The 16,896-nt window shown below is 45.7% G+C and overlaps 1 protein-coding gene across 3 annotated transcripts in view; it reads left to right on the plus strand.

The window, feature by feature from the left end:
• Positions 1-16,896, plus strand: part of sbf2 (SET binding factor 2) — a 364,253-nt gene that overhangs the window by 207,784 nt on the left and 139,573 nt on the right. The gene's annotated exons all lie outside the window — the stretch shown is intronic.

The raw sequence follows: 16,896 nt of genomic DNA on the forward strand, positions 1-16,896 counted from the left end.
CATGGCCAGCTTGATCCATCCAAAATCAACAAAAATACCTGTCTGCTCCAAGCTAAGCTTGCTACTAGCTATAATTGATAGCTAATACAGCTAACGTATTATTACTGTTACTTTTACCGACACAATGCGCTGATTTCTTCCTTCATGTTTTGGTGTTTTCTGTCTACTTCCTGGATAGTTCTGAAATGCTTGACGGGCATATCAACAGTAACTAAGGGGGGCGGGACTTTGCGAAAGTTTCAATTGTACTTGGCCAATTACCCAATTTTCCGAGCCGTCCCGGTCGCTGCTCCATGCCCTCTGTTGATCCGGGGAGGGCTGTAGACTACCACATGCCGCCTCCAATACATGTGGAATCACCAGCCACTTCTTTTCACCTGACAGTGAGGCGTTTCACCAGGCAGATGTAGCGCGTGGGGGAATCACGCAGTTTCCCCCCAGTTCCCCCTCCCCCTCAAACAGGTGCCCCAACCGACCGGAGGAGGCGCTAGTGCAGCAACCAGGATACATACCCACATCTGGCTTCCCACCCACAGACACGGCCAGTGGTGTCTGTAGTGACGCCGACCAAGACGGAGGTGACACGGGGATTCGAACCGGGATCCCCGTGTTGGTAGGCAACAGAGTAGACTGCCACGCTACCCGCACTCCCATTGCACTGTTAAAATGTGGAAATATATAGCCTCTCAGCTTGTGCGCCTGGCATCCTTGTCACGCACATCAGTGACATCACGCATCAGTTCACCTAGGCTGTGGACAACAACAGATCTTAAATATGTGGAGCTAATATTTGTTTCTGAGCTTCAGTTCACCTAGGCCGTGGACAACAACAGATCTTGGATGTGTGGAGCTAGTGTGTGTTTCTGTGTTTCTGTGCTTCAGTTCACGTAGGCTATGGACAACAACAGATCTTAAATGTGCGGAGCTAGTATGTGTTTCTGTGCTTCAGTTCACCTAGGCCGTGGACAACAACAGATCTTAGATGTGTGGAGCTAGTGTGTGTTTCTGTGCTTCAGTTCACCTAGGCCGTGGGCAACAACAGATCTTAAATGTGCAGAGCTAGTGTGTGTTTCTGTGCTTCAGTTCACCTTGGCCATGGACAACACTACCCACTCACTACTCATCCAGTGTCATCCTTGTGGGCGTTAGCTGCTTGCGCTGCCTGCCTGATGATGTTGACCCATCTGTCCCTGTCTGTTATGGTGCTGAAAGTTTCAGCCATAGTGTCCTGTCCATTCCTTTAGATTGTCCATATACTTCATCCTAGGGCGGTCACGATCTCGTTTACCCTCCATCTTCCCTTGTATGATGTCTCTTGTGACAGAGCATTTTTTGTTAGGGCTAGAATGCCCAAAGAAGCTCATCTTTCTTTTAACAATGGCGCCATGTAGTTCTCGTTTAACACCAAGTTGTTGTAGGATTATTTGATTGGTTCTTTTCTCTCGCCAGTTGATGTTTAAGAGTCTTCGGTAGAACCACGTTTCAGCAGATTGTATTCTTGTCTTTATCTTTTTGTATCAATGTCCAGCCTTCTGCCCCATATGTCACAGTAGGCCATATTATTGCCTTTAGAATTTTTATTTTTATTTTGTTGGATAGGTATTTTTCTTTCCAGATATTTTTCAGTTCGATCTTTTTTTTTTTTGTAATGGCATACGTGTTTGGATATTTTTGGAACAGTAGCCATCATGAGATTTTAAGGAGCCCAGGTATTTGAAGTGTTCAACTCTTTCAAGTTCTTCGCCTTCTATTTTGATGGGTTGGTATGTGCCTTTCCCAATGTGCTTTACTTGGGTCTTTTTTGCATTTAATTTCATATTCTTTAGCTTGCCTTTGTTGTTTACGTTGTTGAGGAGGTTTGTTATTTCTTGATGGTTGTTTCCACAGAGAGCCGTGTCGTCGGCGTATCTCAGGTTTGATATTTTCCTGCCCCCGACTGTGATTCCTGAGTTCTTGACTTCTGCTTCTCTCATGATCTGTTCAGTGTAGATACTGAAGAGATGAGGAGAGAGGATGCATCCTTGATGAACGCCTTTTTGAATTTTGAAGGGGCTTGTGTGGTTGCTGTTCCAACGGATAACAGCTTCTTGGTCTTTGAATAGAGATGCTATGAGTGATATGAGGTGAGGTGGAAAGCCCATATTCTCCATTGTGTCAAAGAGTTTTGCATGACTTACATTATCAAAAGCCTTACTGTAGTCTATGAAAACTATGTACCCCTCTTTTTCATTGTATTCGTTAATCTTCTCAATGAGGAATTGTAATACGCATAGCATATCAGCTGTTCCTCTTCCGGCTCTGAAACCAGCTTATTCTTCTGCTATTTCAGTCTCTATTTTGCTCTTCAGTCTGTTTAATATGATGTAAAGTAAAATTTTGCTTATGTGGCAAATAAGAGCTCACCTAGGCAATGGACAACAACGGAACTTAAATGTGTTGGAGCTAGTGTATGTTTCTGTGCTTCAGTTCACCTAGGCCATGGACAACAACAGATCTGAAATGTGCGGAGCTAGTGTATGTTTCTGTGCTTCAGTTCAGCTAGGCCGTGGACAACAACTGATCTGAAATGTGCGGAGCTAGTGTATGTTTCTGTGCTTCAGTTCAGCTAGGCCGTGGACAACAACTGATCTGAAATGTGTCGGAGCTAGTGTGTGTTTCTGTGCTTCAGTTCACCTATGCCGTGGACAACAACAGATCTTAAATGTGTTGGATCTAGTGTATGTTTCTGTGCTTCAGTTCACCTAGGCCGTGGACAACAACAGAACTTAAGTGTTGGAGCTTGTGTATGTTTCTGTGCTTCAGTTCTTTGCTTTGCTTTGCTTTAGGTCGTCTGTCGTGTCCGATGATGACAATCCTGCCTCTGTCACTTGTGAGTCTTCTTATGGCTGTAAAGCCCAATCCGTGATCCACAATGTCTGCCACAGACAGAACAGGTGAAATCAGTGACTGGGGGTGTAGGTGTGGTACTGGCTTCATGTCTCCTCAGACATCTCCTGGTCCGTCGATCACCGCCGTCCTTCTCGAGGTTTTGCACCCCTTGTTGACAGAGCTGCCGCCAGATGGAGCGTTGGGCGGCAGTGTCTTCCAGCTGGCTCGGGTTCAGGCCGCACTTTTTTTATGATGGTCTTCAGTTGGTCTTTGTACCGTTTTTTCTAGTCCCCTGCCAAGCGGCGGCCAAGATGTAGCTGGCCATGCAGCACTTTACGTGGTAAGCGCTCCTTTGGCATCCTGATGATGTGGCCAAGCCATCGAAGTTGGTGCTGGGTGACGGTAGCCTCCATGCTGATGCAGTTGGTCTTGCGGAGTATTTCAGTATGGGGCACTCGGTCACACCAGGTCATCCTCAGGATGCATTGTCGGCATCTGATGTGGAAGGCCTCAAGCATCCTGTGGTGGTGGCTGTGCAGGGTCCATGCTTCACAGCTGTAGAGGAGAGTCGTGATGACAACTGCCAAGTAGACAGATATTTTGGTGTGGAGGTTGAGGTCTTTGTTTTGAAAGACCCTTCTCCTAAGATGCCAAAAGAGGATGACGCTTGTTTAATCCGGTTTTGTATCTCCCTGTCAATGCTGCAGTCGTCAGAAAGGAAGCTGCCCAGGTATTTGAAGGATTCCACTGTTGCAAGTGGTTTGTCGGAGATGGTGAAGGTTGGTGAATGAGGTGGGGGAGTAGATGCCCACTGGCATACTACTTCAGTCTTTGCCACATTTATAGAGAGCCCCACCCTACCATACGCCCTTGTAGCAGCTGCAAGGGTAGCTTGTAGTGCCTCGGATGTGTGGGCCACAACTGCATAATCATCTGCGTACTGTAACTCGATGATGTGCTCAGATGTCATTTTTGTCACCGCTTGGAGCCTACGGATGTTAAATAGGATTCCATCTAATCTGAAGTCCACAGTAACCCCACTGTCCTTCCTGATTTCCTTGTGGAGCAGCAATGTCACACACAGGAGGAATATGTTAAAGAGAACTGGAGCATGGATGCACCCCTGACGTACCCCGGTGCATACCCTGAAGGGCTCGGATTCCTGGCCTCAAATGGTCACACGTGCCATCATCCCCACATGAAATCTTTGAAGGATGTTGACAAACTTTCGTGGACAGCCAAACTTCAGAAGGATGTTCCATAGGATGTCCCTGTTGACTGTGTCGAAAGCCTTTGACAGGTCGATGAAGGCTATGAAGAGGTTCTGATGTTGCTCCCTACACTTCTCTTGGAGTTGCCGTGCTGTGAACACCATGTCTACAGTACTCCTATTCCTCCTTAACCCACACTGTGACTCAGGCAACAGCCCCTCTGAGATGTTATTTACCAGCCTGTGTAGCATGACTCTGGCCAGGACTTTTCCAGCAACAGCCAGTAGTGAAATGCCACAGCTGTTGCCACAGATGGACGTGTCTCCTTTGCCTTTATATATGGAGATGATGTTAGCATCCCTCCACTGCTGAGGGACAGTTTCATTCTTCCATACGTGTGAGATGAACATGAGAAGTGCACGGGTGCAGAGGTAGCCTCCCTGTTTAAAAATCTCTGCAGGGATACTGTCAGGGCCAGTATCAGTTCAGTTCACCTAGGCCATGGACAACAACAGATCTTAAATGTGCGGAGCTAGTGTATGTTTCTGTGCTTCAGTTCACCTAGGCCGTGGACAACAACAGATCTTAAATGTGTGGCGCTAGTGTGTGTTTTTGTGCTTCAGTTCACCTAGGCCGTGGACAACAACGGATCTGAAATGTGTCGGAGATAGTGTATGTTTCTGTGCTTCAGTTCACCTAGGCCGTGGACAACAACAGATCTTAAATTTGTTGGAGCTAGTGTGTGTTTCTGTGCTTCAGTTCACCTAGGCCGTGGACAACAACAGATCTTAAATGTGTGGAGCTAGTGTGTATTTCTGTGCTTTAGTTCACCTAGGCCGTGGACAACAACAGATCTTAAATGTGTGGAGCTAGTGTGTGTTTCTGTGCTTTAGTTCACCTAGGCCGTGGACGACAACAGATCTTAAATGTGTAGAGCTAGTATGTGTTTCTGTGCTTCAGTTCACCTAGGCCTTGGACAACAACAGATCTGAAATGTGTCGGAGCTAGTGTGTGTTTCTGTGCTTCAGTTCACCTAGGCCTTGGACAACAACAGATCTGAAATGTGTCGGAGCTAGTGTGTGTTTCTGTGCTTCAGTTCACCTAGGCCGTGGACAACAATAGATCTTAAATATGTGGAGCTAGTGTGTGTTTCTGCACTTCAGTTCACCTAGGTCGTGGACAACAACAGATCTGAAATGTGTCGGAGCTACTGTATGTTTCTGTGCTTCGGTTCACCTAGGCCGTGGACAACAACAGATCTGAAATGTGTCGGAGCTAGTGTGTATTTCTGTGCTTCAGTTCACCTAGGCCGTGGACAACAACAGATCTTAAATGTGTTGGCGCTAGTGTGTGTTTCTGTGCTTCAGTTCACATTGGCCGTGGACAACAACAGATCTTAAATGTGGTAAGCTATTCAGTTCACCTAGGCCGTGGACAACAACAGATCTTAAATGTGCTAAGCTATTCAGTTCACCTAGGCCGTGGACAACAACAGATCTTAAATGTGGTAAACTATTCAGTTCACCTATACCATGGACAACAACAGATCTTAAATGTACGGAGCTAGCATGTGTTTCTGTGCTTCTGTTTCACAGCACTTTGTTGGGTGTTGTCTCGGATTTGGAGCCTATTATAATGAGCATTTATTTAGGTCTATGCTTTATCCACGGTAACAAAATAAATGTCACAAGAAGTACATAGATAGGACCTCGTTCAACCAAATCCCTTGAGATTACAAACATGCACATCGAACGTTTTGTAAAGTGATTTTTGTTAACAGATAACACAAGCAGCAATACTGTAGAACAACACAATCCTTAACAATTAATGCCTTTAATTCAATCGAAAGACACATGTTGCACCGCTGTGCTATCCATCTCAGCCGAGCATGGAGGAATGTCTGGCTGACTCCCTCTGGAGTCATGACCCCCCCCCCCCCCCCAAAAAAAGCTCCGAGTATTCACTGTTGATTACAACCGAAGCGCTGGATCACAAAAATGGCATTCTGGACAGCCCTAGTGAACTTGTAATGTGGCAACATTTGAAAGGAAGTTCCTTCTTTGAAAGAGCTTAGCAGTTGTTAATGTCTTTAAGTGAAAACTTGTGTGATCAGTCATCTTGAGGCGCTGGCCAAAACAAAACTGAATAAAATGACAGTGATAAAAATGATAAAGGAAATCAGTAAATGCTGCTGAAATGACCTGAAGTATGAGGGACACCAACAGCTATTTAAGACTTCTTGTGTTGCTACCCTGGATTGGTTGCCCAGTTTTACAAGCTAAAAATTGGCTCTAATTTGCTTACAAATATGTGTGTAATGGCAGTAAATTCATGTAACCCTGACATATATGTTGAACATTTGTATATACATACCCTACAGTTGCATCACTCTACTAAGGACTGTATCCCTGGCGATGAGCATTCTACATATTCATCCATGTTCATGTTCATCTCTTCTGCCTTGCCTCTGGGGAATACTGGAATTGTCTTGAAAGTCCAGCTGCATACCTTGCTAATCGCCCGCGGTGGCACTGGTATGTGCTAGTTGGACAGCAAATGTAACGGTCTTGTGTTGTTTATTCAGATAAATGAGGTCCTGATGTGAATTTTTGTAGGGACGGGTTAGTGATACACAAAATTGATTCCAAAGCTGGAGATGAAATACTATTTTTAGAACCTTTGCACAGAGAACATCGAATCCCCTGAAGAATGTCATGAGGCCAACCTTCACAGCTAGTTAGTGTGACCAACACAAAGCCACGTGTGACTGAAGGCCTCCAAGCTGTTGTCTCAGGTTATCAGCCAAAATGTGTAATGTTTCTTCCTCTGGGCTAATCATACCCTGTGGCTGATGATAATGATCGCTGTAACAGGGACTTATTACCTCCACCTGGACAACAGCAGCTGGTCACTTGCTGTGTGTGGTAGGAGTTAGTACCTCTCGAACCAACACCATAACCTGTTGTAGGAGTCCAGGTTAATACCCCTCAAACCCACAACATAACATCATGTATCTCGACAATTTTCGCTTGATATGTTAAAATGGCAATAATGATATAAAATGTTCTACAGTCTGTTCAAGTTGCAGCTCTGAGTAGCTATCTCTAGTTAGAAATGAAACAAAAAAGAAAAGATTCGTGTATACTATCGGGAAAAAAATAAATGGAAGATTGATTTGTCTACTGTGATTTTCATGGGCAAAGGGATCAAAGAATTAAGACGCTGTGAATAATAGACAAGGAAGACACATGGAGGAACAACATGCCATTATGTCCACTCAGAGAGGAGTATGAGATGAAGCCCAGTTGTCTTGGCCAACAGAGGAGATACAAACATTGCTGGCATTTCTGCATAATTCCGTTTATTTAAGATTTTATATTTATGACACTTGGTCCTCAAGATGGAAACTAGTTGTGTTTGTGAGGTGCAGGCCGATTGTGAGCGTTCCAGATAAGCTTTAAGTGGAATAAAAATAGTATTTTGCTGAAGGACTCATTACTCTCATGTTTGGCATTTGGCCTTTTTTTTCAACACCCAGCCATGTCAGAATCCCAGGGAAATGTCAGAGTGCACCGCTGCCAGTAATTACCAGCAGTGCTGTGTGTGTGTGTGTGTGTGTGTGTGTGTGTGTGTGTGTGTGTGTGTTTGTGCACGTGTGTGCGTGCGTGCGTGTGTGAGAGAGAGAAGTCCAGAAACACTTAATGAAGCCCAAATGACTTGTACTTTAAAAAATGCTGTGTGCTCTTTGTGCCGTGACCACAGGACTCCTCATTAGGGTGTCAGGACTGGTCGTGTATCTCACATTCCTAATCACATGGTCATTAAGAGGCCAATTACATTTGAGATGCCTGGAGCTGTAGGATGGCTGACGGAGGAGTTGTGCTGTGTGCTTGTGATCAGTAGTACGCTCTCAGAGGTGTGCAGGGGAGTGAAGCCACAGGAAGTAGTGTGTAATACCAAAATGTATGTTTGTACAATAGGGCAGAGGTGAGGAGATTTGAAACTGGTGTTACTGTACCTTCTTTGTGCTGAAAATGACCCATTCTGTGACGCATAACCCATATCTTTTCTTCTTTCTTTTTTTTTTTACATGTTCTTTGGTACGAGTTTGTAGTTTGTCATGGCCCACCAAACATCCCGGTGGCACTATGTTGTTGAAAACATCTTCTAGCTGCTGCTGGTAAAACATCTTCCAGCTGCTGCTGGTGAAACATCTTCTAGCAGCTTCTGGTAAAACATCTTCTGGCTGCTGCTGGTGAAGCATCTTCTAGCAGCTTCTGGTAAATCATCTTCTAGCTGCTGCTAGGGAAATATCTTCTAGCAGCTTCTGGTAAAACATCTTGTAGCTGCTGCTGGTGAAGCAGCTTCTGGTAGAACATCTTCTGGCTGCTGCTGGTGAAACATCTTCTAGCAGCTTCTGATCAAACATCTTCTGGCTGCTGCTGGTAAAACATCTTCTGGCTGCTGCTGGTGAAATATCTTCTAGCAGCTTCTGGTAGAACATCTTCTGGCTGCTGCTGGTGAAATATCTTCTAGCAGCTTCTGGTGAAACATCTTCTGGCTGCTGCTGGTAAAACATCTTCTGGCTGCTGCTGGTGAAATATCTTCTAGCAGCTTCTGGTAGAACATCTTCTGGCTGCTGCTGGTGAAATATCTTCTAGCAGCTTCTGGTGAAACATCTTCTGGCTGCTGCTGGTAAAACATCTTCTGGCTGCTGCTGGTGAAATATCTTCAAGCAGCTTCTGGTAAAACATCTTCTGGCTGCTGCTGGTGAAGCATCTTCTAGCAGCTTCTGGTAAAACATCTTCTGGCTGGTGAAGCATCTTATAGCAGCTTCTGGTAGAACATCTTCTGGCTGCTGCTGGTGAAACATCTAGCAGCTTATGGTAAAACATCTTCTGGCTGGTGAAACATCTTCTAGCAGCTTCTGGTAAAACATCTTCTAGCTGCTGCTGGTGAAGCATCTTCTAGCAGCTTCTGGTAAAACATCTTCTGGCTCCTGCTGGTGAAATATTTTCTAGCAGCTTCTGGTAGAACATCTTCTGGCTGCTGCTGGTGAAGCATCTTGTAGCAGCTTCTGGTAAAACATCTTCTAGCTGCTGCTGGTGAAGCAGCTTCTGGTAGAACATCTTCTGGCTGCTGCTGGTGAAATATCTTCTAGCAGCTTCTGATCAAACATCTTCTGGCTGCTGCTGGTAAAACATCTTCTGGCTGCTGCTGGTGAAATATCTTCTAGCAGCTTCTGGTAGAACATCTTCTGGCTGCTGCTGGTGAAATATCTTCTAGCAGCTTCTGGTGAAACATCTTCTGGCTGCTGCTGGTAAAACATCTTCTGGCTGCTGCTGGTGAAGCATCTTCTAGCAGCTTCTGGTAAAACATCTTCTAGCTGCTGCTGGTGAAGCATCTTCTAGCAGCTTCTGGTGAAACATCTTCTGGCTGCTGCTGGTAAAACATCTTCTAGCAGCTTCTGGTAAAACATCTTCTAGCTGCTGCTGGTGAAGCATCTTCTAGCAGCTTCTGGTAAAACATCTTCTGGCTGCTGCTGGTAAAACATCTTCTGGCTGCTGCTGGTAAAACATCTTCTAGCTGCTGCTGGTGAAGCATCTTCTAGCAGTTTCTGGTAAAACATCTTCTGGCTGCTGCTGGTTAAACATCTTCTGGCTGCATGCTGGTGAAGCATCTTCTAGCAGTTTCTGGTAAAACATCTTCTGGCTCCTGCTGGTGAAACATCTTCTGGCTGCATGCTGGTGAAGCATCTTCTAGCAGTTTCTGGTAAAACATCTTCTAGCAGTTTCTGGTAAAACATCTTCTAGCAGCTTCTGGTGAAACGTCTTCTATCTTATTGCTGGTCTTCCATGCTCAGTGCTTGGAACCATTCACATTAATGCCCTTCACTTCAATTAACACTGAATTTACTTGTGTGAACGTGTGTGTGTGTGTGTGTGTACCAGTCAATATTCCAGCTGTTGCAGGTTTGCAAATTAATGTTGCGAAAGACATTTGGAGGGAATGAGCCCTGCTGTGGATGTATCCTGGCATCTCAACCATTTCCTGTTAGATAGGATTATGGGCCCTCTGTGTTAAGCCCTCCCATGGCTGTGGGCCTCCCGCCGCTGCTCAGCAGCACTCTGAATGCTGGTCAGTACGGGAGGGAGGGAGGGAGGGAGGGGAGCCGCAGCAGAGCTTCGTGGAAAGTGGCTGACATGGCTTGCAGCTCATGGATGTCGTATGATTCAGTGCTGCCTTGACTCTGAACACAGGACCAGGTCACATGTGACACATTGATGCTGCCAGGGAGGAAACTGTGGTGGCTCTGTCTGTCTCCCTGCCCTCTTCTCACTCTGTCTCCCGGTCCTCTGTCACTCTGTCTCCCTGTCCTCTCTCACTCTGTCTGTCTCTCTGTCCTTTCTCACACTGTCTGTCTCCCTGTCCTCTCTCAGTCTGTCTGTCTGTCCCCCTTCCTCTCTCAGACCTCCTGTCTGTCTCCCTGTCCTCTCTGACTGTCTGTCTCCCTCTCCTCTCTCACACTGTCTGTCCCCCTGTCCTCTCTTAGTCTGTCTGTCCCCCTGCCCTCTCTTAGTCTCTCTGTCTCCCTGCCCTCTCTGTCTATCTGTCCCCCTGTTCTCTCTGAATCTGTCTGTCTCCCTGTCCTCTCTCAGACTGTCTGTCTGTCTCCCAGTCCTCTGTCACTCTGTCCCCCTGTCCTCTCTGTCTGTCTGTCTCCCTATCTTCTCTTACCGTGTGTCCCTCTGTCCTCTCTGTCTGTCTGTCTCCCTGCCTTCTCTTAGTCTGTCTGTCCCCCTGTCCTCTCTCAGACTGTCTGTGCCCCGTCCTCTCTGTCTGTCTGTCTCCCTGTCCCCTCTGTCTGTCTTTCTCCCTGTCCCCTCTGTCTGTCTGTCTCCCTGTCTTCTCTTACTGTCTGTCTCCCTGTCCTCTCTGACTGTCTGTCTCCCTGTCCTCTCTGTCTGTTTGTCTCCCTGTCCTCTCTCAGTCTGTCTGTCTCCCTGTCCTCTCTGTCTGTTTTTCTCCCTGTCCTCTCTTAGTCTGTCTGTCTTCCTGTCCTCTCACTCTGTCAGTCTTTCTGTCCTCTCTCAGACTGTCTATCTGTCTCCCTGTCCTCTCTCAGTCTGTCTGTCTCCCTGTCCTCTCTCACTCTGTCTGTCTCCCTGTCTGTCTCCATGTCCTCTCTGAGTATCTGTCTGTCTCTCTTGACCTGTCCTCTCTCTTGACTGTCTGTCTCTGTCCTCTCTCACGCTGTCTGTCTTCCTGTCCTCTTAGTCTGTCTGTTCCCGTATCCGCTCTTAGTCTGTCTGTCTCCCTGTCCTTTCTCAGACTGTCTGTGCCCCTGTCCTCTCTGTCTGTCTGTCTCCCTGTCCTTTCTCACTCTGTGTGTCTCCCTGTCCTATCTCACTCTCTCTGTCTCCCTGTCCTCTCTGTCTGTCTGTCCCCCTGTCCTCTCTCTTTTTCTGTCTGTCTCCCTGTCCTCTCTCACGCTGCTCAGATTGTGAGCTGATGAATTGCTGCTGCCCTGCAGAGCCTGAGGCTTACAGCAGCTGGGTGAATGGTCTCAAGCTTGTTCCTCTTCTACATCAATACCTTCAAGCCTCTTATAGATGTCTTCTAGAGGAGATTGACAGATGACACTCATCATACATAACTTTGTTGGACTGGTTATTTCATAACTTCGGCTGATGGCGTGATATTATTTCCTTGACTGCCCTGGTGGCCCGTTTTGGTCGGCCCTTTAATTCTCATATTTAGGAGTTTTCCTTTTTGCTTTTCTCCCAGTGTTCCTGTGTGTTACTTTGTGCTGTGTGTATTTGAAAAGTTCTATGTAAATAGAGAATATTATTATTATTGTTATTATTACTGTTCTTATTATTGTTACTCCTGTGTGGATGTGTCTCAAGCTACAGTTAACTGTTAGGACCTCCAAGTTAAGAATTTCTTGTGCAGCCATCACTAAAACAAGCCTCATAAAAGCCTGCCATGCCTCTTCATCTCAACGCCTGTCATGAGACCGTTCCTGGAATGCACAGCAAGTTGCGCAGAACGTACAGGAAGCTGCCGTTTGCTCACATCCTCAGGTGTTTTGTGTGCATGTGTGCATGGTGTTTGTTTTGCTGGCTGCATACGTGTCTGCCGGAGAGCATGGCTGTGTTAGTCACAATGCCACGTTGCTCAGAAAAAACGAGAGAGGAAAGGAGAGAGGACCGACGAAAACAACGAGACCAGAATGACCTCTCAAACGGCAATGTGAGGGTCATCCACATCACCCTAGTCTTGCTCTCTCTCGCTCAGATAGCCTTGGTCAGCTTAACGACACATTCTTCACATACTGCAGTGCCCACACCTGCAGCTCACCTGCTCTATTTACCTGATCAATTTACCTGCTCTATTTACCTGCTCAATTTACCTGATCAATTTACCTGCTCTATTTGCCTGCTCTATTTACCTGATCAGTTTACCTGCTCTATTTACCTGATCAATTTACCTGCTCTATTTACCTGATCAATTTACCTGCTCTATTTTACCTAGTCTATTGACCTGTTTTTTTTTTTTTTTCTTGCCCTTTTGTATATATTTAAGTGGGAGAGTACTGCTGGCATCATGTGTGGCTGCCGCTTCTCTTTTTTCACCGCGGTTTATTGTAAAGCGACTGAGTGTTAGAAAAGCGCTATATAAGTTTAATTTATTATTATTACTTACCTGGTCTATTTACCTGGTCTATTTACCTGGTCTATTTACCTAGTCTATTTACCTAGTCTATTTACCTGGTTTATTTACCTGGTCTATTTATCTAGTGTATTTACTTGGTCAGTTTACCTGGTCAATTTACCTGCTCTATTTACCTGGTCTCTTTACTTGGTTTATTTACCTGCTCTATTTACCTGGTCTATTTACCTGGTTTATTTACTTGGTCAATTTACCTGGTCTGCTTACCTGGTCAATTTACCTGGTCTATTTATCTAGTGTATTTACTTGGTCAGTTTACCTGGTCTACTTACCTGGTCAATTTACCTAGTGTATTTACCTGGTCTCTTTACTTGATTTATTTACCTAGTCTATGGACCTGGGTTTGTTTTTTTTTCTTGCCCTTTTGTATATATTTAAGTGGGAGAGTACTGCTGGCGTCATGTGTGGCTGCCGCTTCTCTTGTTTCACCGCCGTTAATTGTAAAGCGACTTTGCTTGTTAGAAAAGCGCTATATAAGTTTAATTTATTATTATTATTTACCTGCTCTATTTACCTGGTCAATTTACCTGCTCTATTTACCTAGTCTATTTACTTTGTCTATTTACCTGGTTTATTTACCTGGTCTATTTATCTTGTGTATTTACTTGGTCAGTTTACCTGGTTTATATACCTGGTCTATTTATCTAGTGTATTTACTTGGTCAGTTTACCTGGTTTATTTACCTGGTTTATTTACCTGGTCTATTTATCGAGTGTATTTACTTGGTCAGTTTACCTGGTCTACTTACCTGGTCAATTTACCTAGTGTATTTACTTGGTTTATTTACCTGGTCTGTTTACTTAGTCTATTTACCTGGTCTATTTAACTGGTTTATTTACTTGGTCTACTTACCTGGTGAATTTACCTAGTCTACTTACCTGGTCTATTTACTTGGTCTACTTACTTGGTTTATTTACTTGATCAATTTACCTGGTCTATTTTCTGGGTTTATTTACCTGGTCTATTTACCTTGTCTATTTATTTGGTCAGTTTACCTGGTTATTTACCGACTTCACTCGTGAACAAGACCTCGAGATACTTGAACTCCTTCACTTGAGGCATCAACTCATCCCTAACCCGTAGGGAGCAATCCACCATTTTCCGGTAGAGAACCATGGCCTCCGACTTGGAGGTGCTGACGCTCTTCCCGGCCAATCACACTCAGCTGCAAACCGGCCCAGTGCGCGCTGGAGGTCGCGCTCTGATGAAGTCAACAAAACCACATCATCTGCGAAGAGCAGCGATGCAATTCTGAGGTTCCTAAAACGGACACACTCATCACCTTGGCTGCGCCTTGAGATCCTGTCCATGAACATCACAAACACAATCGGAGACAAGGGACAACCTTGGCGGAGTCCAACACCCACTGAAAACGTGTTTGACTTTGTGCCAAGAATTCGGACACAGCTCTCACTTTGGTTATACAAGGACCGGATGGCTCTCGGACCGGTAAGCTCAAGGACAGGAAAGCTCTCAATTTACCAGTCAATCTTCATTCAAACCCTCACCTATGGTCATGAGTTTTGGGTAGTGACCGAAAGGTTGAGATCGTGGATACGTGTGGCTGAAATGAGTTTCTTCCGTAGGGTGTCTGGGCTCAGCCTTAGAGATAGGGCGAGGAGCTTGGACATCCGGAAGGAGCTCGGAGTAGAGCCGCTGCTCCTTCGCATCGAAAGGAGCCAGTTGAGGTGGTTCGAGCATCTGAGTAGACTGCCTCCTGGGCGCCATCCTTTGGAGGTTTTCCGGGCACCTCCAACTGGGAGGGGACCCCAGGGTAGACCCAGAACTTGCTGTGGGGACTACATGTCCAAGCTGGCCTGGGAACTTCTTGGTATCCCCCAGGAGGAGCTGGAGGGCATTGCTGGGGAGAGGGATGCCTGGAGTGCCCTACTTACCTTGCTGCCATCGCGACCCCACCCCGGAGAAGCAGCTGAAGATGAGATGGGATGAGATTTAAAGATGAGATGAGTTCTTAAGAGAGACTTGAGAAATCAAAGAAAAAACTATGTACACACCTAGAACATATTGCAAAGGGTACTCTTAATGTTTTAATACATCAGATTTATACTGCGCTTTTCTAAATACTCAAGTACGCTTTGCAACAGGCAAAAATAGACAAAACTGTAATAAAGATAAGAAATGGTAATAACATTAGGCACTAAGCACACAGGAAGGGATGGAGGAGAGCTGGGAAAGGCTCGTCTACACAGTGGATATATGCACTGTACTAGAGGTGGATGATGAAAATACTGTATAAATGAACCCTTTTTTTAATCTTGATAGGCGTCCAGGTGGTGTGGCGGTCTATTCCATTGCCTACCAACATGGGAATCGGTGGTTCAAATCCCCGTGTTACCTCCGGCTTAGTCGAGCATCCCTACAGACACAATTGGCTATATCTGCGGGTGGGAAGCCGGATGTGGGTATTTGTCCTGGTCGCTGCAGTAGCGCCTCCTCTGATTGGTCGGGGCGCCTGTTTGGGGGATAGGGGGAATAGCGTGATCCTCCCATGCGCTACTTCCCTCTGGTGAAACTCCTCACTGTCAGGTGAAAAGAAGGGGCTGGCGACTCCACATGTATTGGAGGAGGCATGTGGTAGTCTGCAGCCCTCCCCGGATCAGCAGAGGGGATGGAGCAGCGAGTGGGACGGCTCGGAAGAGTGGGGTTATTGGCCAAGTACAGTTGAGGAGAAAAAGGGGGAAATCCAAAAAAAGAATCCTGATAATCTCAAACCATGTGGTTGTGTAAGTAATGTTCATAGCTTGCATGACTGGTAATGTGTAGGTAGTGTGGCTGTCGTTGTAGAGGTTGATCCCTAAAGCAGTATTACATAGAGGTGGTGACAACACTGGCTTACATACACCAGCTTATGTCAAAATGAGGTTTGATCATGTACAGCAGGCCTTTTTCTCTTCTTTTCTTTTCCAGCAGATAACTGGATAATGTCCACTACTCTGTGGACATGTTCATTATCTGATGCAGGCCGGGTGGCTCTGTGATGTTGTTGCCTCTGCTGAAGTCATCAGAGACGGGGACACAAATCTCTGACCAGATGTCAGAAGAAATAAATGCTAGTGAGAACTTGGTGTTGCTGACCTTTTTGGTGTTTTTGTTTAACTTATGCTGGGTCTGTTAAACGTCCACATTTTTCTGCGTGTGCACTTCCACTTGCTGTTCTATTTCCACTGGCGTCCATGAACCCCCGTGATCTGCGGCATTGTGAAGGATGCTGGTAAACAAGGCTATGGTGCCGCGCAAAGCTGGAACGTTTTACCGCAACCCAAATAACTGTAAAAAGTTTGGCGACAAGAGAAATAAAACAGAAAGTATGCCACGCCGTCCATGAAGTCAGGCTTCCATGTGAAGCTGAGGAAAGTGTGTTTTGCATTTGCTCTACTCTGTACATTCCTGGGTTTTCCAAGTGATGGGGGGGGGTCTACACAGCCCACTATCAGGAAGTGGTGCAACAGTCCAGTCACTATCCTCTCCCCGTCATTCCCGCCAAAATTATGGCGATGTGTTGCTCGGTCCAAGTCTAGTTAAAAACTCAATATTGATATCATATGGTCTTGAACAATTGCTTTTGCATTTGCATGTTTGAGCAAGGAGAGGTGAAAGACCGAGGAGACAAAAAAAGTGATTTCAACCTGCAGCCATGGTGTGCCCCTGAAGGTCACGGGGGGGGGGGGGCACTGGATCAGAACTGGTATTTTTGCTCTGACATGGCCTTAAATCACATTTCCGGCAGCCATTCTCATTTATCAAGTTCCACAAATAAATCCCAACAAAGCTTAGCAGAGATAAGTACCAATTTCCTGTGAATTAAGTACTTCTGGGTCCAACACAGGTCCCTTTTCTTCTCTTCTCATTCTTTTGTGATCCCTGAAAGAAACTGTTTGTTTGGGCCCCCAAGTCACTTTGTATAAAGCTCTTAAGGCACTAGTAGCCTAAATGCTGTTTTTTTATGAATGTGCCATTAAATGCCGTCTCTGTGACCTCAGACGGCGTGAAACACATGGAGGCCTTTGGAACAGTTAATGGTTTTGGAATGTTTAAAGGAGGAACATTTTTACTGTGTTCA

This window comes from Lampris incognitus, chromosome 4 (genome assembly GCF_029633865.1).
Source record: "Lampris incognitus isolate fLamInc1 chromosome 4, fLamInc1.hap2, whole genome shotgun sequence".
Taxonomy (NCBI): Eukaryota; Metazoa; Chordata; class Actinopteri; order Lampriformes; family Lampridae; genus Lampris; species Lampris incognitus.